General features: G+C 46.9%; 1 protein-coding gene across 10 annotated transcripts in view; it reads right to left on the reverse strand.

The window, feature by feature from the left end:
* gtf2ird1 (GTF2I repeat domain containing 1) overlaps positions 1 to 22649 on the reverse strand; it is a 322923-nt gene extending 300274 nt beyond the window's left edge. For 5 of the 10 annotated variants that reach the window (XM_072469285.1, XM_072469287.1, XM_072469290.1 and 2 more), the window contains exon 1: positions 21561 to 21856. The gene's annotated coding sequence lies outside the window, so the exon portion shown is untranslated. Of the gene's footprint in view, positions 1 to 21560; positions 21857 to 22503 lie in introns of those variants that run through there. The other 5 variants (XM_072469282.1, XM_072469280.1, XM_072469289.1 and 2 more) reach the window with 5 other exon arrangements.
* Between the last annotated feature and the right edge of the window lie 244 nt (positions 22650 to 22893).

Genomic DNA, 22893 nt, shown 5'->3' on the forward strand with positions numbered 1-22893 from the left:
TGATGCCGATGGGTCCTCTCTCCAATTTTCCGATAACTCCATTTACATACTTTTCCTCATCACCTTAATGGATTTTCATCATGACCAGCACTGAACTCTTAAGTTTCATGAATGCTGTACCATGACTCATCTTCACTTTGTCTTGCTTTCCTCTTACTTTGCTGTTGACTTTAAGCTGAAGCAAACTGAACCTTGTCCCAGGAGCCTGTTTAAACTTGAACACGCCAGGTGAGTAACTTATTGCAGACTGTGGGGGGCATTCTATGACGAGAATAGAAAATGGTCGCCAAAGAGAAACATAGAATTTACGACCCAGCTTATCACCTAGCAACTGCTTCAACAAAGATCTCTTCGCAACCTGTACACTTCTTTCTGTAGCACCATTCGATGCCGGGTGACACGGGGATATTCGAGTGTGTTCAACTTCATTCCTACTCAAAAATTATTTCAAACGTTTCTGACAAACTGTCTGCCAATAGCAGCTCTGGCAATCCATACATTGTAGACTACTTCTCAAAACCTCAATACTTTGGACACTTGTGGTATTGGGCATAGACTCAATATTTATCCATTTGTTTTAGTCGATAGCTGTAGCTCTTCCACTTCAAACAAATGAACACATATTTGTTTCTCATGTTTCACCACGGAATGAAAGGAAACTTGGTCAGATCATTTATCAGTCGGGGACACACCACAACTTTTCATCAACCCTTCAATATCCCCATCTACCTTTGGATACCAAAAGTAACTTCTTGCTGCTGTTGTCATGCAGACTATCCCCGTGCTCTTTTGATGAAGTTCCTCTAACAATTTCACTCCAAAACGTGGCAGAATGATGATGCCATGAGCCCCCAAAGGAGACAGTCTTGATCTACACTCTGTTCATTTCTATGGTGTGAAATACTTCTGCAATTTCTCATCACCACACTCTTTAAGCCAGCCATTCATAACATAATTGGGTACTTTACTGAGCATCACATCCTTTTAAAGATTCTTCACTAATTTCTCTGGCAGACACTGGCATGTCATTTGTGTATGTAAAGTAATTCATCGGTGGCTTCCTGGTGCGGCGGTGACCAGCTAAGTCGCACGTTTCGGCACCTCCCGTTGAAACGGACTTTTGGGCTCTTATTAGGAGCCCCAACGGCAATTTTTAACAGCCAAAATCATTGTGCGGTGAAATAGGAGGGAATCCTCCCGGTTAAATATGGATAAAGGAGAGGATAGCGGCCGGATTTCAGTGGATCCACTGGAGCAGCGGCAAGGAAGGGAAGCTCGAAGCAAGATGGCGTTGGAAGGTGGCTGTTTGGTATGGGGCCCGGAGCAACAAGAGTTCCTGCGGCGCTGTGTGGAAGAGCTGAAGAAGGAGGTGTTGGCCCCGATGCTACAGGCGATTGAAAGGCTAAAGGAGGCACAGAGGACCCAGGAGTTGGAACTTCGGGTCATGAAGGCAAAGGCTGCGGAGAATGAGGATGAAATACAGGGCCTGGTGGTAAGGACAGAGACGCACGAGGCACAGCACAAAAGGTGTGTGGAGAGGTTGGAAGCCCTGGAGAATAACTCGAGGAGGAAGAATTTAAGAGTCTTGGGTCTTCCCGAAGGCACAGAGGGGGCGGACGTCGGGGCATACGTGAGCACGATGCTTCACTCGCTAATGGGATCGGAGGCCCCGACGGGCCCTTTGGAGGTGGAGGGAGCTTATCGAGTTCTAGCGTGAAGACCAAAGGCAGGAGAAATACCTCGAGCCATAGTGGTGAGGTTTCACCGCTACAATGACAGAGAGATGGTTCTAAGATGGGCGAAGAAAACTTGGAGCTGCAGGTGGGAGAACGCGGTGATCCGCGTGTACCAGGATTGGAGTGCGGAGGTGGCGAGAAGGAGGGCAAGTTTCAACGAGGCCAAGGTGGTGCTCCACAAAAAGGTTAAATTTGGAATGTTGCAGCCGGCGAGACTGTGGGTCACACACAAAGGGAAGCACCACTACTTTGAGACGGCAGAAGAGGCGTGGACATTCATTGTGGACGAGAAGCTGGAATAGTCTGGCGCGAGAACAAGCTTCTGTAATAAAGTGGTGGGGTGATTATGTGGGACGAGGAAGGGGGGGGGGGGGATTTTTCAATTTTGTACTTTTCTCTTTTCCCCTCGTGGGGGGGGGGGGGGGGGGGGGGGGGGGGAGTATGGGGAACTGTGGGCGCCGGTGGGAAGGAAAGGGGAAGGAGAAGGGAACTGTGCCATCAGGGGCGGGGCCGAGTGGGAAACGCGGGCTTTGCTCCCGCGCTATGGTAATTGTGGCGGGAACGGGGACGCAGGAAGGAGGGGGCCTCGCACAATGAGGGGCCGAGGACAAACGGGGGAAGCGGAGGTCAGCCAGAGTTTGCTGACTTCTGGGAGCAACATGGGGGGTGCAACTACGCTAGAAGGGGGGGGGGGGGGGGGGGAGGAGTTAACTGGGTTGCTGCTGCTAAGGGGAAGGGGGAGCTGTTATGGGGCGGGGTGGTCGGGACGGGAGAGCACCGTCGGTGGGATATACGGGTACGTGGGAACTGGGTGAGGAGCTGGGTTAGAAAAGGGGATGGCTAGTCGACATGGGGGGGGGGGGGTAAAGAGCCCCCCAACCCGGTTGATCACGTGGAACGTGAGAGGGCTGAATGGGCCGATTAAAAGGGCACGGGTACTCGCACACCTAAAGAAATTAAAGGCAGATGTGGTCATGTTGCAGAAGACACACCTGAAACTGGCAGATCAGGTCAGACTACGTAAAGGATGGGTGGGGCAGGTGTTCCATTTGGGCTTAGATGCGAAGAATAGGGGGGTGGCTATTTTAGTGGGGAAACGGTTACTGTTTGAGGCAAAGACCATAGTGGCGGATAGTGGGGGTAGATACGTGATGGTGAGTGGCAGATTGCAAGGGGAGGCGGTGGTTCTGGTGAACGTATACGCCCCGAACTGGGATGATGTAAACTTCATGAAGCGTATGCTGGGGCGTATCCCAGACCTGGAGGCGGGAAAGCTGGGAATGGGGGGAGACTTCAATACGGTGCTTGATCCAGGGCTGGACCGGTCTAGGTCTAAGACCGGGAGGAGGCCGGCAGCGGCCAAGGTGCTTAAGGACTTCATGGAGCAGATGGGAGGAGTAGACCCTGGAGATTTATTAGGCCTAGGAGTAAGGAGTTTTCATTTTTCTCTCATGTTCACAAGGTGTATTCACGGATAGACTTTTTTGTCCTGGGAAGGGCACTGATTCCAAAGGTGACAGGGACGGAGTACATGGCCATAGCCATTTCGGACCACGCTCCACATTGGGTAGATCTGGAGGTAGGAGAGGAAAAGGAGCAGCACCCACTCTGGAGATTGGATATGGGGTTGTTGGCGGATGAGGGGTATGTCTAAGGGTGAGGGGGTGTATCAAAAGGTACCTGGAGCTTAATGATAACCGAGAGGTCCAGGTGGGAGTGGTCTGGGAGGCGCTGAAGGCGGTGGTCAGAGGGAACTGATATCCATAAGGGCCCATAAAGGGAAGCAAGAGAGCAAAGAAAGGAGCGACTGTTGAGAGAACTTCTGAGGGTAGACAGGCAATATGCAGAGGCTCCGGAGGAGGGACTGTACAGGGAAAGACAAAGGCTACATATGGAATTTGACCTGCTGACCACGGGCAAGGCAGAAGCACAGTGGAGGAGGGCACAGGGAGTACAGTATGAGTATGGAGAGAAGGCGAGCCGGTTACTGGCCCAACAACTGAGGAAGAGGGGAGCGGCGAGGGAGATAGGTGGGGTGAGGGATGAGGAAGGTGAGATGGAACGGGGAGCAGAGAGGGTGAACGGGGTGTTTAAGGCATTCTACGAGAGGCTGTATAAGGCTCAGCCCCCGGAAGGGAAGGAGGGAATGATGCATTTCCTAGATCGGCTGGAATTCCCGAAGGTGGAGGAGCAGGAGAGGGCGGGACTGGGAGCACAGATTGAGGTGAAGGAGGTGGTAAAGGGGATTGGGAGCATGCAGGCAGGGAAGTCCCCGGGACCAGATGGGGTTCCCGGTGGAATTTTATAGGAAATACATGGACCTACTGGCCCCGCTTTTGACAAGAACCTTTAATGAGGCCAGGGAAAGGGGGAGGTTGCTCCCGACTATGTCGGAGGCGACGATATCGTTACTCTTAAAGAAGGAAAAAGACCCGCTGCAGTGCGGGTCTTACAGGCCCTCCTGAACGTGGATGCTAAGCTCCTGGCCAAGGTGATGGCGACAAGGATAGAGGATTGTGTCCCGGGGGTGGTCCACGAGGATCAAACTGGGTTCGTTAAAGGGAGACAGCTGAACACGAATATACGGAGGCTGCTAGGGGTGATGATGATGCCCCCGCCGAGGGGGAGGCGGAGATAGTGGTGGCGATGGAGGCTGAGAAAGCATTTGACAGAGTGGAGTGGGACTACCTATGGGAAGTGTTGAAGAGATTTGGTTTTGGAGAGGGGTTTATTGGATGGGTACAGCTGCTATATAGGGCCCCAGTGGCAAGTGTGATCACGAACAGGCAGAGGTCCGACTACTTCCGTCTTTATAGAGGGACAAGACAGGGGTGTCCCCTGTCTCCGTTACTGTTTGCATTGGCAATTGAGCCGCTGGCCATAGCACTGAGGGGCTCTAGGAAGTGGAGGGGAGTACTCAGGGGGAGGAGAAGAACACCGGGTATCTTTGTAAGCAAGTGATCTATTGCTGTATGTTGCGGACCCAGTGGAGGGGATGCCTGAGATAATGTGGACACTCAGGGAGTTTGGGGAATTTTCGGGGTACAAATTGAATATGGGGAAGAGTGAGTTGTTTGTGGTGCATCCGGGGGAGCAGAGCAGGGGAGTAGATGATTTACCGCTGAGGAGGGTAACAAGAGATTTCCGGTACTTAGGGATCCAGATAGCCAGGAACTGGGGAACCCTACATAGGCTTAATTTAACACGATTGGTGGAACAGATGGAGAAGGATTTTAAGAGATGGGACATGGTGTCCCTGTCACTGGTGGGCAGGGTGCAGGCGGTCAAAATGGTAGTCCTCCCGAGATTTCTTTTTATGTTCCAGTGCCTCCCGATGATGGTTACGAGGGCTTTTTTCAAAAAAATTGAGAAGAGTGTTATGAGCTTTGTGTGGGCTGGGAAGACCCCGAGAGTGAGGAGGGGGTTTTTGCAGTGTAGCAGGGATGGGGGGGGGGACTGGCACTGCCGAGCTTAAGTGATTATTATTGGGCCGCCAATATCTCAATGGTGTGTAAGTGGATAGGAGAAGGGGAGGGAGCGGCGTGGAAGAGACTGGCAATGGCGTCCTGTAAAGGAACCAGCCTACAAGCATTGGTGACGGCGCCGTTGCCGTTCTCCCCGAAGAAATACACCACAAGTCCAGTGGTGGTGGCAACGCTGAAAATTTGGGGGCAGTGGAGACGGCATAAGGGAATGACGGGTGCCTCGGTGCGGTCCCCGATAAGGAATAATCATAGGTTTGTCCCGGGGAGAATAGATGGGGGATTTAGAACATGGCAGAGAGCAGGGATTGTGCAACTGAGGGATCTGTTCCTAGACGGGACGCTTGCGAGTCTGGGAGCGCTGACCGAAAAATACGGGTTGCCCCAGGGGAATGCATTTCGATATATGCAATTGAGGGCTTTTGTGAGGCAACAGGTGAGGGAATTTCCACAGCTCCCGACGCAGGAGATTCAGGATAGAGTAATTTCGGGGACATGGGTGGGGGATGGTAGGGTGTCAGATATATACAAGGAAATGAGAGACGAGGGGGAGATCATGGTGGATGAGCTGAAGGGAAAATGGGAAGAAGAGCTGAGGAAAGAGATCGAAGAGGAGCTGTGGGCAGATGCCCTACGCAGGGTAAACTCTTCGTCCTCGTGTGCCAGGCTTGGCCTGATACAATTCAAGGTCTTGCACAGGGCGCACATGACCGGAGCAAGGCTCAGTAAATTTTTCGGGGTAGAGGATAGGTGCGGGAGATGCGTCAGAAGCCCAGCGAACCACACCCACATGTTTTGGTCATGCTCAGCACTGCATGGGTTCTGGGTGGGGGTGGCAAATGTGCTTTCGAAGGTGGTGGGGGTCCGGGTCGAGCCAAGCTGGGGGTTGGCTATATTCGGGGTTGCAGAAGAGCCGGGAGTACAGGAGGCGAGAGAGGCTGATGTTTTGGCCTTTGCGTCCCTAGTAGCCCGGCGAAGGATATTGTTAATGTGGAAGAAAGCTAAACCCCCGGGCGTGGAGGCCTGGATAAACGACATGGCAGGGTTTATAAAACTGGAACGGATAAAGTTTGCACTAAGAGGTTCGGCTCAAGGGTTCACCAGGCGGTAGTTCATTGACTATCTCGCAGAACGATAAAGGAACTGGGAAAGTAGCAGCAGCAACCCGGGGGGGAGGGGAGAGGGCTCGGGTGGGTCCTCAGGGGTGTTTTTGTATGGATATTTTTACTTGGATATGTATATTGGCTTGTTTGACTTTATTATTTGGGAGAGTTAATATTTTGTGATGGCAGTTGCCATTTAGTTGAGATATTATTTATTTATTTGTTAAAAACGGTCACTATTATTTATATTGTTTTATTGTTGTAAAAGGGAAAAATTTTTGTACTGTTTTGTTTGGCCGGAAAAAAATTTGAATAAAATATATATATATTTTTTAAAGTAATTCATCGGTACCTCAGTGGCTAGAAATCATAGAATTTACAGTGCAGAAGAAATGAATCAGTCTTCAGGGGGAATCTTAGAACGTCCACATTTGCATGCGGGATTATGACATTTAAGATCATAAAGTCAACTCCCAGTTCTGAGCTCATGCTGCCACTAGGGATGGTACCCCCTTCTTTGAACTAAATGTGATCATAATCAAAGAATTTACAGTGCAGGAGGCCATTTGGCCCATCGAGTCTGCACCGGCCTTTGGAAAGAGCACCCTACCCAAGCCGACACCTCCACCCTATCCCCGTAACCCCACCCAACCTTTTTGGACACTAAGGGCAATTTAGCATGGCCAATCCACCTAACCCGCACATCTTTGGACTGTGGGAGGAAACCGGAGCATCCGGAGGAAACCCACGCAGACACGGGGAGAACATGCCGACTCCACACAGACAGTGACCCAAGCCGGGAATCGAACCTGGGATCCTGGAGATGGGAAGCAACTGTGCTAACCACTGTGCTACACCCTGTAGTACCATTCAATGCCGAGGGCCTGGTGGTCAGTTAACAAAGTGACCTTCCTACCATACAAGTTATTTGTGAAATTTGGTAACACCGTATCGACACTTTCTTAACTTGTGGGTAACTTTGCTCTAACTTTGTTAAAGTATAGAAGTATTTGCTACAGGCTTCTCCACACCATCTTTCATTAAGTGAGATAATACAACACCGAGCCGCTGTGGTGAGGCATCGCATACTAATACCAATTTGCTTCTTGGGATCATGGTTGGTCAAACTGGTATCATTGGTCAGTATTTTCTGACACTCCACAGGCCACTCCCAATCGGTTCCATCTTCAAGCAGTTGATAGAGTGGAGATAAAAGCTAATTACTGCGGATGCTGAAATCAAAGCTTTGACAAAGTCATCCAGAATCGAAACTTTAGCTCCCTCATCTCTCCACCAGTCAGACCTGCTGAGATTGTCCAGTATTTTCTGTTTATGATACAGTGGAGAGAGTGTAGCTAAGACAGAGATGAACTGAGAACAATAGAACATTCCTGGGGATTGTTGTGCGAGTTCTTTGTTCTCTGGTCTCTTTGCTTTCAAAATCCCCTCAACTTTCTCTTGGGCTGGGTGGATACCTTCACCATTTACTTGGTATGTCACACTTGATACCATATTTTCTTATAGCTTTAATGCCATCCTTTTGAAGTTAATCCAGGACTTAATTCATCCTTACAATGTGCTCTTTCCCTGTTTTAGATCAACTTAGAATGTCATCCAGGTAGAAAAACATTCTTTTCACCGCACTTACTACCAGAGCCACAATGCTCTGATATAATGAGGTAGCTGTAGACACCCCAAATGGACTGGTGTACGGCTGGTTATGAATGGTAGATGGTTCCTTGCTCCTGTTAGTTAATTCAAATTGGAAATACCATAAATGTTGGCGCATCAATTGACCCTGAAGTCTTGAAAAACCCCTCGAAAAGCAGGGATTGAATTATATTCCGAGTATAAAAATGAACCACTAGCATTGGTGTGGGGGAACACCAGCTTTGTTGTATGCCACTGTTCTGCATCTTAAACTCCTGCACATTTTTGCAACATAGCCCACATCACCCGCTTGACCCCTTGTGCCTAGTTGAAGGTACCGGCGAGGAAAACACCCACGTGTGTGGTGGAAAAATAAATCGAGGCTGACTATTAATGCGAGTACGTTTTGGCTGAAAGGTGGCGGGGGCGATTGACTTGTATGCTGAGTGTGTGCAAAAGTATGGTTTTTGGAGCCAAACAATTTGGTGGTTTTATATGTCAGATTGACTTACACACCATGATCTACTACAGTATATCTAATTGACCAGTCTATTGTGCTGCACACCTTCCCATTGACTACATTAGAAAATACATTTTCACTGATAGGCAAAGGGCAAGATCGTTCTTGATCACCTTATTTGCCATTTACTTTTAATCTCCATGAATCCTAACAGTCCCATCTGCTCCTTGAACCACCACAAAGGATGTGGTCCATTCACTGCTTTTCAACTCATTTGCCAGTTCTTTCTAATCTATTCAACTCTTTGCTTACTGCTTTTAACTGAGCTCAAGACATTGGCCTAGCCTTGCAAAATGTTGGTTCTTCATTGTCCTTTATCTTGACTTCAGCCTTGCAATGCCTCATTTTATCATTTGGATCCTCCTTGCTCAAAGACCAGTTTGTGCGCGCTCAGTATTTCCTCAATGACAGATGCACTCTTACTGATTCCTATCGTAATTAACTCAGCCCAGTTTAACCGTATCTTCCTCAAACCATTTCTTCCCATCACGGAGATGTTATTGTCTCCTATGGCAAGTAAAATGATGCATCATCATATTCCGCTCGAGCGCCAACTTCACCATGCTGGATTACTTTTATCGGAGAATTAGTCAGTTTCACATCTGATTTGCAAAAAGAAATGCGGTTTAAGGATTTCACATACTCTCCTTCCAAGATAACAGGGACAGTGCTGCAGCTGTACCATGACAAAATTAAGTTGTAAATCTCCAGTATTCATTTTTACAGTGGACGCTGGAATTATATCTTCATCCCCTTTTATTCAAGTCTTCCACATGCAATTTTTCTTGCTCCCTGACAGAGAACAACTTTTAAACTTCCTGTTCGATAATATCAATTTCTATTTCCATATCAGGCACACATTCAATGGTTTCCAGACTCCTGAACTAGCTTTAAATCTACCGCAACCTCGGCCTAGTACAGCTACCGCAACCTGGACCTGGTACATCCAGCGCAACCTCGGCCTGGTATAGTTACCACAACCTCGGCCTGGTATAGTTACCGCATCCTCGGCCTGGTACAGTTACCGCAACCTGGGCCGGTGCATCCAGCGCAACCTCGGCCCGGTACAGCTACCGCAACCTCGGCCCGGTACAGCTACCGCAACCTCGGCCCGGTACAGCTACCGCAACCTCGGCCCGGTACAGCTACTGCAACCTCGGCCCGGTACAGCTACTGCAACCTCGGCCTGGTACAGCTACCGCAACCTCGGCCTGGTACAGCTACCGCAACCTCGGCCTGGTACAGCTACCGCAACCTCGGCCTGCGGCCTGAAGCTTTCCCACAACCTGCAGCATTACTATTCCCTCTACTCTTGCATGCCATCTGTATATGACCAACTTTCTCCTTGGCATGCTGTGTGACTGGGAATTGAGGTATTTAAATGGTCAGTGACAACCGGGGCAGCTGCAGCATCTAAATTCTTGACACGGAGAACGTGGCTGCTGTGGCTTGAATCTTGCTGAAATCTGATGGACCCCAAATCTGTGCTCTACTCCCCCAACACCCCCTCACACTCGCTCTCCACTTGTCCAAGGCCCTGAAGGCACTGCCTCAATCGGCATATTTATACACCACCCCCTTTGCCTGTTGCAGCTGACCCACCACCCGGCCTGTGGAAAACAGGTTAAGCTGCATTTGCAGCAGCTTCCTGCGTGCCCAAAGCTCTGCCGTGGACTCACTCGCATAGTTCCTATCCACAACTTGAATCTCATCCACCAGCTCCTGGAAGTCCTGCCTGCCTTCCTAACTATATGAGCCTTGTACGAAATGACCTCTCCCCCGATCACTGCCTGTGTAATGCCTCCCACAACATAGACAGGGCGACCGTCCCATTCTCATTCCATGCCACAATTCCTTATGGTCCTGGATATCTTAACACAAAACCAGAGGTCCGCCAACAGATCCACATCCAGCCACCGTGCTGTGCCTGATACGCAGCCAACTTCATGGTCCGAAATTACCACTGCCGAATACTCCTTGTGCTGCGACAGGGCCTCCTCCACCCCCTCTAATGTCTCACCCTCCCTGCGCTTTAACCATATTCGAGGTCTTCAACAACTGCTCCAAAATCGGACCCAAAGCTTCTTAGACACTGGCTTTACAGGATTCTTTAGTCTCCTTGCCCTGCCACTCAAACTATGAATCCATTTGCTTGCTAAACTGCTCCTGCGCCATCACTACTGCCAACGTGTCTAAAGTAATGGGTGCGGTTGCCATTTTCCCTCCTTCCCTTCAATCGACAGGCTACCCTCCTGAGCTTTCTTCGAGGAGAGCTTCTTTGTTGACATGCCTCCGTCGAGGAAGAATTCCGAAACCCACAACGGGCGTTTGGTCATCAAAGCCCCTTGCGAACAGTTCGGTAAAAGGGATCAAAAATAAAGACCCAGCCGGAAGCCACGTTTTGTGCCCCTTGCTTCTACATGACGTCAAATTACACCAGTATTTATTGTTAGGGTTAAATTCCACCATTGTCCCCAAATATGGATTCAATTCCATTTGCTGCATTGCGTTCTGTACTGTGCTGACTCGCTGTATCTGAACACGACATGAACACACAGAGCTGTCTTTCAAGCTTACAAACGTCCTCAAAGTCAACTTCAGGAGTTTCAAAAAAATGGTGCTGCAATATTCTTCAGTTCTTAACTTCGTAAATAATGTGTTAAATATAACTTTGTCTCATCTTGCTCTTTCTGGGTATTGCACTAAGAGATGAACACATGGACTCATAAAGGGCAGCTATTATTGAACTACTTACACCTCCCCAACAGAGAGGGCCATAGAACAAAATGCTTAGATCTTGCAACATACTACACACTGGTTCTGAATACTGGATTGATATCCACTCCTTTCCCGCCGTTTCTACCCCCACCCCCCCCCCCCCCCCCCCCCACACATTCCCCTGTACCACCACCTTATCATGAAGTCCACAGAACTCCAACAATGCAGAAGTAGGCCATTCACCCCATCGATTCGGAGTCGACCCTCTGAAAGAGTACCCTACCTAGGCCCACTCCCCCGCCCTATCCCTGCAACCCCACCTAACTTGTACATCTTTGGCCTGTGGGAGGAAGCCAGAGCACCAGGAGGAAACCCACGCAGACACGGGGAGAAAGTGCAAACACCACACAGACCGTGACCCAAGGCTGGAATTGAACCCAGGTCCATGGTGCTATTAGGCAGCAGTGCTAACCATTGTAAAAAGTAGGGGTAGAGCTCTTTAGCCTTAGAGAAAAGTACTCTGAGGAAGGCATTGGGATACCAGCTCAGCTGCTTTCCCCTAGTAAGTGGCTCAAGACTCTCAACTTGAGCTGCAACCTGCCCAAGAACAGAACCAAAATGTTCAAAATGAATGAAAACAAGATTAACCTCATGAAAACCCCATAACCCTCCCTCAATCATTAACTTTACCTGCCCAGGTCCCTTAACCTGCCTGACCCGACATTACACAACTGGCAGCTTTCCGCAGTGACCTCCTCAGCAAATATTATGTAGTGTGTTTGGGAGGATGTTTATAACTCATGTATGTAAAGTGGAGTGGACCCAGTTGAGACCTGTGATGTATGGGAATTACTGCGGACTCCTCCTCAGGCAAAGGTTTTCCATTTCATAATAATAATCGCTTATTGTCACAAGTAGGCTTCAATGGAGTTACTGCGAAAAGCCCCTAGTCGCCACATTCCGGCGCCTGTTCGGGGAGGCCGGTACGGGAATCGAACCCGCGCTACTCCTTGTTCTGCATTACAAGCCAGCTGTTTAGCCCACTGTGCTAAACCAGCCACCTTCCAATGACTTGTAGTTGAACCGATTCATAATCAAGGTGACTATCTCACAAGCTCTCCTCAGCTCCTTGGAAATGGACACTACCAGCCCTGCCGTGGGTATCTAAACTTTTATACTTCGGTGGAAAAAGTTTATTACTTTACATTGCCCTAGTACAACATACACACAAGTGTTGTAACATCAGTAGGACTGTCTTATTTAACACGACGTGTTATACCCCTTATTGCTGATTATGATGTTCAGCTGCTAACTTGCCCAGTCTCCAAGGTCACTTCCTCCAGGAAAATGACCTAAATAAGTCCTTAACTCAAGTCGGGTTTCATTGAAGTCACTGTAGAGACTCGAAACTTTAATTCTGTTTCTCTCTCCACAGATGCTGCCAGACCAGCTGCGTTTATCCAGCACTTTCTGTTTTTATTTCAGTTTTAATTGTCTGGTGAGAGAAGTTAGCAAATTACCAGCCACTTGCAAAATGCCAGCTTCAGGTTAAAAGAAACTGCGCACCTTTGTTTATTTTAGTAAATACTTCTGATAGCTGAGAGTATGATGGCAGCTCTCAAATTTCATATTTATAATTTGCAGGGGAAAATAGGTACAATTCCCAGTATGTAACAGAGTCATTCTCTCTGTTCAACAGCTGTCTCTCCAAGTTTTGTTCTTAATCTGGGACAAATGTTCGGCACAACATCATGGGATGAAGGGCCTGTTCTGTGCTGTATTTTTCTATGTTCTATGTTCATCTCCTGAAGTTCAGAAACTGTGCCTTTTCAGTCAACTGCTCTTGCACAGTTGCATGAGAAGGATTAACAATTATCCTACTTGCAATAATCGGTTTACTGGATTATACATATTCTTGCACTGCTCCACCAATTCACTTCAGGACTGCCATTTACTAAACTCCGATCAGATTTTTTGGAAATAAAATGTATATTTTTACAAGATACTCAAAAATTCAACAAATGCTACGTACAATACAAAACACACGGGAAAATGTCTGCAACGGGGCAATTGCCCTTCAAAGATTAACTTTTGAAGAAATGCTATAGGTTTCTGGTTATTGGTTATTATAACACCAATATGTTATAATATATTGGTGTGTTATATCTTAGTAACAAATCAAATTAAATATGGTGCACATTAGTAATACATTGTATTGTGTCTTACTACAGCTCGTGTGGCCAGATATTGACGTTAAAGAATGGGAAAATGTTGGAGGTCATAATCTTTTACAATCAAATGATGTCCAGAATGTCAGGATCCATTTTGCATAATATCAGTGGGAGCTATAGCCCTGGGCTCCCAACATATCTGAGAACATGTTGAGAATCGGGACTGGTTTAGCACAGTGGGCTAAACAGCTGGCTTGTAATGCAGAATTTGCCATGTTTTGGCTTCTCGCACCACATTCAATATTGGCGTAACATATCCAATCACACCAAGTCACCTCCCTCAGGCAGAGAATTTGAATTGATGCTCCTGACTGATCAAGCAGCAGAAGCAACGTTAATTGCAGCACTGTTTTGGAAACCTGTTTTTTTTTAAGTTAGACAAATTCAATAAGGAAACATTCGTAAAAACAAGATCGACAATGCTGGGCTAAAATGTTTGAATAAATCGGCCAATGTTAGAATGGATAGCACGACTCACAGCTGTACAGCTGCAATGATTCATCAGTTGACAGTTTTCCAGACAAATGGGTCCATTAGCTAAAATGTAACCAGACATTCAAAATGGACACCCAAGTAGCTTGTTCAGATCACAGTAAGAACCTATTATTTACATCAATGCAATCATTAGCAATTTAAGCCAATGATCAGAATGATCTGGGATCAAAAGGCACCATTTTTTTTTTTAAAAAAGGAAATTGAATTTAAATTTATGTCAATGATTTGGATAGCAATGTTATACTAATTTAAAATTATATTGTGTACACAGGGGCATCATAATCCAGCTATAATATATTGGTGTGTTATATCTTAGTAACAAATCAAATATCAAATTAAATATGGTGCACATTAGTAATACATTACATTGTGTCTTACTATAGCTCGTGTGGCCAGATATTGACGTTAAAGAATGGGAAAATGTTGGAGGTCATAACTTTTTACAATCAAATGATGTCCAGAATCTCAGGATCCATTTTGCATAATATCAGTGGGAGCTATAGCCCTGGGCTCCCAACATATCTGAGAACATGTTGAGAACAGGGACTGGTTTAGCACAGTGGGCTAAACAGCTGGCTTGTAATGCAGAACAAGGCCAGCAGCGCAGGTTCAATTCCCGTACCGGCCTCACGAACAGGTGCCGGAATGTGGTGACCATGGGCTTTTCACAGTAACTTCATTGAAGCCTACTTGTGACATTAAGCGATTATCATTTTCAACGGCATTGAGGTTTTGCACCCTCAGGAAGGCCCCTTTAAAACGCAACAACCTTACACCCTCCTATTTTCTTTGCAACATTTTCCGGAGGTGTGCGTTGTCACTTTGCGACACATCCCCCTCGCTAGCAAACACGTATCTGCTGTGGGTTCATATTTTTGACACACATTTTATAGAAAGTTTCATCCATTTTCTTTCCTGGCTTGAAGACCACAGATGGAAATGGAGCTCCTTCACCCGGAGCTAGCAGGGGCCGAGCGATTTCAGACCTGTCCCACACAGCAGTGAACAAAGCTAGGTCGGCAGGAAGGAGTGCAAAAAGGAAAAGCTGGAATCAAACCTTGCAACAACAATACTTACTATTGAAGAAGCTTCTGCTCACTACCTGAATACTGTCTGAAAGGGTGGTGGAGGCAGAGACCCTCATAACATTTAAGAAGTATTAAGATGATGTGCACATGCAATGCCAAGGTATATAAAGCTATTGGCCAAGTGCTGGAAAATGGGATTAGAATACTTAGGTGGCTGTTTTTGACCGGCGCAGATATGATGGGCCGAAGGGCCTTTTCCGTGCTGTAGGCCTCTGTGACTCTATGACTGTTTTGAAGGGAGGTAGAACAGCAAAGGTCAATCAGACCATCAACATTGTTTCTGTTGTCTAACACAAGACAAACAAATTAACTAAATTGTAGGAATGTGCCTCCTTCTTTAAACATGCGTGTAAACATTCTATCCAGTATCAACAGGCGCCAGCTAAATAAAGATCATCCCTTGTTTAATTGCTGGGGGGGGTGCGACTCAATTCATCATCCATTTCTGCAGTGGTGTTACTCATGATTATGCCTTCCACCATTATTCCCGTTTTCGCTCCTGCACATTGGGAAGCTTCAGCTCCTTGTTGGGGTTCAGCGCCACAAATGCTGATGGCCCCTCTTCTTGCGTGAATCTTGTCGGCGGCACGGTAGTTAGCACTGCTGCCTCACAGCTCCAGGGACCTGGGTTCAAATCCAGCCTGAGGTGACTGTCTGTGGGGAGTTTGCAGTTTTCCCCGTGACTGCGTGGGTTTCCCCCGGGTGCTCCGGTTTCCTCCCACGGTCCAAAGATGTGCAAGTTAGGTTGGGTTATGGGGATAGGGTGGGAAAGTGTGCCAAGGTAGTGTGCTCTTTCAGAGGGTTGGCGCAGACTCGATGGGCCGAATTTGATGGTTCTAATATTGGCTGACTCTTCTGAGCTGCTTCTGACCCCCCCAAATCCACACATGGTCTTCCAACAGGTTTCACTGGATGATGATATGAATAGGAGCCATGGCTATCTTCTTTCTTTCACTACCCCAATTTTATTGGAGTCAAGTATGACAACAACTACTTGCATTGATACAATGCCTTTAACAATAATCTTTATTGTCACAAGTAGGATTGCATTAACACTGCAATGAAGTTACTGTGAATAGCCCCCTAGTCACCACATTCCGGCGCCTGTTCAGGTGCACAGAGGGAGTCTTCAGAATGTCCAAATGACCTAACAGCACGTCTTTCGGGACTTGTGGGAGGAAACCGGATCACCTGGAGGAACCCACGCAGACACGAGGAGAACGTGCAGACTCCACAGACAGTGACCCAAGCCAGGAATCGAACCTGGGATCCTGGTGCTGTGAAGCAACAGTGCTACCCTAGAGAAACATTACACAATGCTCAACAGAAAAGCAGCGACAAATGAAGAGGCATTCGGATCGGCGAAGGGTTAGAGTGTCGTAAAGGAGGGAGACAGGTGAAGCGGTTTAGTGAGGGAATTTCTGAGCTCAGAGCCCAGTTAGCTGAAGACATGGTTGCCATGGTGCAAGAAGGAAGTGTTGGTTGGACAAGAGGTTACCGCCGTGCTACAGAGGCCGAGATCATATCGCTGAGTGCAAACCAGAGGTGAAGCATGAATTTCTAACCAGTGGTGCACAACCCTACTATTAACAAGCTGCTAAATCCTAGATTTAAGTTTAAACCAGTTGAGTATCCCTACTATCCCATCAAAATGAACACTTTGCTTATCGATGTGCCCTTTGGACAGTAGCTGTGTGCTCTGTCCACTCACAAACTGATGCTTGGACCCATGCTGCTACCAGTGAGTCAATGGATTTGACAGCCTGTCACTCTGACTCAATGGTGCCCCAGTCGGGAGGGTCTGGGGTGATGCAGGGGTAGGGTATGTAAAAAGAACCCAAAAGAATGAGGAGACGGCCAACATTTATACTCCCTATAAATACCTGCACAAAAGAATCAAAAAACACACGTAGGCCTGACAAAGCTCCTGCTGACATTAGAGACGACACACAAACACCAACACATGCACACTGACATGAGCGCACACACACAAACACCCACATGTGTGCACACACATGCATAATGACATGAGTGCACAAATTACACAAACACTGACACGCATGTGCACAAATGCCGACACGCAGACGCGCATACACACCATAATGTGCAGGCGCACACACAAATGCTGAAATGCTCACGCGCACATAAACGGCGACACGTGCACGCACAAATGCGCAAACGCCGACACTCATGCACATCGACACATGCACATTGATATACGCACACCGGCCCACACCGACCCGACACACTGACACCGACATGACAAACGGACACTGACACCAGACAAGTTGAAAGTAAAAATGATGAGGGGTGAAGATCCTGCAGCTGTGTCACTGAGAGGAGCATTCAAAAGTCTGCTACTACCCCAAGACGCAGTGCAGATTTCTTCACATCTTTGTGTATCACCCCCCCTCCACCTGACCTCACAACACAAACACGCACACACATATTTGCGTGACAAGGATGAAAAATCGCAATCCTAATTCCAGGACCCCTGGTGTCCATGGCGACCGGTATCCATCTCCTAGGAAACTAATCTCGTGGTATTTGAACAATGTAACTATGGTGTTTAATCTCTCCAAGACTGATCTTTTTATCTGCACACAACTCATTCCATCATTGCACCACCAAAATAGCAAAAAACAAATCCAACCTCTAACTCTGCCCACACCAGGATTGCCATTTTATATAGACCAGGATTTGTTGAAAATTCAACAACACAAAGTATAAATAAAAATCAAGTGACTACCCGACACAAAAGGAACAAGTATGCAACTCTGAACACAGCAAAGGTATTTTTTTTTTGCAATGAATTAGCAAAACGTCAGACTGGAAAGGTCAGCTGGGCCATCTATCTGCCCCCACTCAGGTGTGGGTCCATTATGCAACTCATCATATCCCTTGGTGCTTTGTTACCTCCTGGGTGTGAGGTAAAGTGATGATTAGGGTTAGGGGAAAAGATGTCTGCCAGGCCAACGACAATGAAATCCTTATGGGTGGAGTGTGAGATTGGGTTACCCTGCAGCAGATTGTGAGAGAGGGAGATGAGAAGATTTATACTTAGTCTCCACAACTGGCTGTACATCCGTTTCGCTCTTCCTGCTACAGGCAAGATCAGGTGGTGTTTGTAGGGCAGATCATTTGCTTTATTATGGGACTTTTCCAAAATGACACAATCCTATTTTGTTTTACGGCAAAAAAAATCAAATGATTCTATTCTGTCTCCCAAGTCCTACGTCAATTCTCTCCGAAACTGAAGTAGGTTTTTGACTAACCTCTGCCAGTGTGAACGGTCAGTTCAAAACCGTCTATGCAACAGTTTTAACTTGGAAGCCAGGCCAACAGAAGTAACACACTGGGATAATTTTGATGGTGCAAGCTATCACAGAGGGAGGGAATGCAGATTAGTCCCCATCGTTACCTACCAAATAAACTGAACTGGTCTGAGCAATACAAAAACCTGGAAGTGACTCATTATCCAGTGCCTGGCCGAGGGAAAGTCTGTTGACTCCTCATTCACCATTTCCAAATAATGTTAATGTGGCAATAAACAAGACACTGCCAAAATCAGTTCAAATCCCCAGAGGTCATGCTGAAGCTGGGCAATGACCTGCTAGGGTTTCACCTAGAGGACTAGGTACAACTCTGGTTAATGTGACATGGAGGGTCAACACGAATGCAGAGGCCACAGAGTGAAGAGCAACAAGACTGGTCCTCGGCATCAGAGGGAACAGTTCTGAGGAATGTCTCCAGACTTGAAGACAGAATCTCAGAGAGGACCTTTTCTAAGTACATCGGATACATAGGGAGATGGTGGGATTGTATTTCTGGGCTAAAATTCCTTCTTTATCCAAACCTCCCAGCAGTACTGACAGAGGCTGGTGAACAACTCACCCAGTTACCAATGACCTGGGGCAAGGGCAACCCGAGGGTAATCTGAGACAATAAGACTGTCACACAGTGCTAAAACATAGCGGCTTAAATCAGGATTCTTCCCACTACACAACTACATTGGCATCAAAATACACTTTGTGAGAAACCAAAGAAAAAAATGAAAAAGTCATTGTGCCATCCACCAGATAAGAGGGTAAAAGTACTTTTGAGCAAATATTCCCTAAACTATTTCATGCCCAGCCTCAAGGAACATGAGGACATCACGACAAGCAGATTCCTAGAATTCGCTTTCTGCATTACAAATAAATGGCAGTTTAACATTTATCCTTGACAACATGTAACAAGAATCCTGCATCAAAATGAGCTACTTCCCATGATTCAGCGATTAGCACTTTAACTTCGAGTCAGAAGGCTACGTATTCAAGCCCCATCTCAGAACAGTACGGAGGGGGTGCTGCGTTATCGGAGGTACTGTCTTTCAGATAAGTTAAACCTAGGTTCTCTAAAAGGTGCAAAATAATTTATCTTTATTCTTTTGTGGGTGTAGGCCAGGATTTGTTGCACATCTTTAATGGCCCCTTGAACTGAGTGGCTTGCTCAGCCATGTCAGAATCAACCCACATTGCTGGGGGTCTGGTGTCACGTGTAGGCCGGACCAGGTAAGGATGGCCGATTTCACAGAATCTCTACAGTGCAGAAGGGGGCCATTCGGCCCATTGAGTCTACACCAACCCTCTGACTACCTAGGCCTACTCCCCTATTCTAGCCCTGTAACACCACCTAACCTGCACATCACCGGACACCAATTATCAATTTATCATGGACAATCCACCTAACCTGCACCTCTTTGGACTGTAGGAGGAAACCGGAGCACCTGCAGGAAACCCACGCAGACACGGGGAGAATGTGCAAACTCCACATAGACAGTCACCCGAGGCTGGAATCAAATCCAGGTCCCTGGGGCTGAGGCAGCAGTGCTGACCATACAGCCCTCAATTTCCTTAATTAAAAAAGGACATTACTGAACCAAATGGGTTATGACAATCAATAGTAGTTATCATGTTCTCCATTACTGAGACTAGCTTTTAACTCCAGGTTTATTCATTGAATTTAAATTCCACCAGTTGCCATGGTGGGTTTTGAACCCAGATGTCCTCAGAGCATCAGCCTTGACCTCTGAATTACTGGTCCATGGCAATACCACTATGCAATTGTCTCCCCCCCCCCCTTTCACTTCAAGTGCCCGCCCCCCACCCCGCCCCCCGTAATTCTAAGGTGAGCATGCAGCTCTCTCATGTCGTTGCCAACATTTATCTCCTAACCAACATTAAAACCAGTGATCTGGCACTGCATTGCTGTTTGTGGGAGCTTGCTGTGCACTTAGCAGCTGCTGAGTTTCCTCCATTACAACAGTGACTACATTTCAAAAGTATTTAATTGGCTACAAAGCACTTCAAGAACCTCCTGCAGCCATTCAAGGTGCTATATAAAGACAAGTTATTTCCATTACAAATGCATCTGGTCACAAGTTAATAATTCCACTCATGTTCAAAAGGAAATCATGGTTGGGGAAGGGGGATGTGCAGCAAAGGGTCATTGCAGGAAGAGATATCTTCAGCTCACTAACTCCATTCTTGTGCAAATATCTGCACCTTCCTGCAAATACTGGCACTCACTAGATGCACCTGGGCACAAGCCCAATTAAATAGCAACATTCTCCCGTGAAGCCCAGTCTGAACACACTCACAGGGACCCCCTCCTTAAAGGCAGAAACACCAGCCACAAACGCGGACACAATACTATTATCACTGGACTGTTGCTTTAAGATCCAGCTGTGGAAATAACATCCAGGTCAACAAACGGGGGGGGGGGGGGGGCAAAGAGCCGATGACCTTCAGGAACCCCTGGAGTTCAGTTTGAAAATAAAAGAACTTGGTTAGAGGAAGCACAACTTTATACAAAAAACACGCACAGAACCAGCATCAAAAGGAGTTTCTAAAAAAAAAGGAACCCAGTCACTGATTATAATTTTTTTTAAAAAATGAAATCAAAACAGCAGAGAAAAACGATACAATGCAGCGATTAACATTAATAACAACCCAAGTTGGTGAAACCTGGCACTTTGCAGCAGTGCTGTTTAAAGTGGAGAATTGGGGGGGGGGGGGGGGAAATAGTAAAGCGGGTTCCTTTCGGTGGTGGTGTCGGAATATTCCACAGCATTCACAAAACTGCGGAAGAAACGGACCGCGAGGTGAAATGTGGTGTATGTGGGTGAGAGAGACTTGGTGGTGAATGGCCAAGGCACAGTTGCGGGAGACTCGGCCTATACCGGACACTTGTCTCACAAGGCACACCAGTAAAAAAAAAAAATCCCACTGCACACAGGTCGGAGCTGGAACTACCAGTGCTGGGAGGGAAAGGAAGGAGGTGCCGCGTAAGGGAGGGGGGAGTCAGATTAATTAAAACAGTGGGGGGAAAAAAAACCCTCTTCCCCCCTTGGAAAGACAAGTGGGAGCCCTCACTGACTTATGTCTGGCAGGCTGACCCAGCGAGTCACGTGTCGCCGCAGGATACAAAATGTATCTTTTTTTAAAAATGAAACATTGTGACAAGTTGCTTGTTTTTGTTTCTTTTTGTTGTTACCTTTAAATTTAGACGACTCACCACAGAGCGCTGTTCTTCTTCCAAAACAAAACACACAAGAGTTCCTCCAAAAATAAAAATATATATATCTTTAAAAACTTCCCACCGTCCTATAGTTTCTCCTTTACACCAATCCGGATTTAGCCTTTTGTTTTTTTTGTTGGATTTTTTTTTGTTGTTGTTGAAATGTACTGTTTTCTGATACAGAAAAAAAAATAAATGGGGTGTCTTTTTGTCCTGATTGCAGAGTAGGCACTGAAGGAGGTTTGGCAGATTTTTTTTTTTTTTTGCTGGCTCTGCTCAGACTAGCCTTTGTTCTCTAATCCCAGTAAAGCAGAAACTCATTCGCCCCTGCTAATCCCAGCTCCAATCCTACACCCTCCTTCATTGGCTGTCATTTACATACGGATTAAGGCACACACACACACATCCCATTCTTCAACCAAATTACAGCACCTTGAAATTGACAAGATTGGGGAAGGGGGGAGTGAAATTGACAGGGGGAGTGAAATTGACAAGACGGGGTGAAATTGACAATTTCCTTACATTTTAAAACCCCCTCCAAAAAAAAACACATCGGGGAGGTTACATATATTATCGAACGGACTACTTAGGGCACCATTCTGGCGATTTTTCTTTCTTAATCCATTTTATAAAGACTGATGTTAAACTGTGTTCGAGAGAGAGAAAATTGGTTTGCCAAAGTGAAAAGCGGCACTGAATAGCCACGTTGGTTAATCTGCAGGATTTAAAGATTCTGCGGGGTTTTTGAATATACCCTTTCCTTCCAGGGTGTAGATTAGAGAGAGAGAGCATGTGATCCTCCCACGGGTCTGATAGAAAGAGACAGACAGACAGACGTACTAAATGGCCGCCTGCACTTTACGCTGCGTCTCGAGCTGATCATTCAGCCCAGGCTATAGAGAGACACACACATACATACCTGCTACAGAGCATAATGTGCACACTCAGCGGTAATCCCGAATCCCCCAGCAGCTCAAATATTCCTTTGCAAACATTAAATATGTCATGTGTTTTGTTAAGATTCCAGGAGTTCAGTTTACAGAGTAGAGGTTTCGCAGTACAGCGGGCAGCTAATAAATTAAATGGAACTCATCACTCACTCTCTCTCCTTCACTTTGGTAGCTTTTCTGTTAACTCTCTGAATACTGCCATGCTTCGCCAGTACACTGCCACAGTGCGTTCAGATATGTTTTGACCCAGTGATGGAAATGATACCAATGAGGAATTCCCTTCTCAAGGGTTGGGAGTGCACCTCATGGGGCCCCTCGAGTTTGCTCCGCCATTCAATAATCGTGACTCAATTTCAACA

The sequence above is a fragment of the Scyliorhinus torazame genome, chromosome 12 (genome assembly GCF_047496885.1).
Source record: "Scyliorhinus torazame isolate Kashiwa2021f chromosome 12, sScyTor2.1, whole genome shotgun sequence".
Taxonomy (NCBI): domain Eukaryota; kingdom Metazoa; phylum Chordata; class Chondrichthyes; order Carcharhiniformes; family Scyliorhinidae; genus Scyliorhinus; species Scyliorhinus torazame.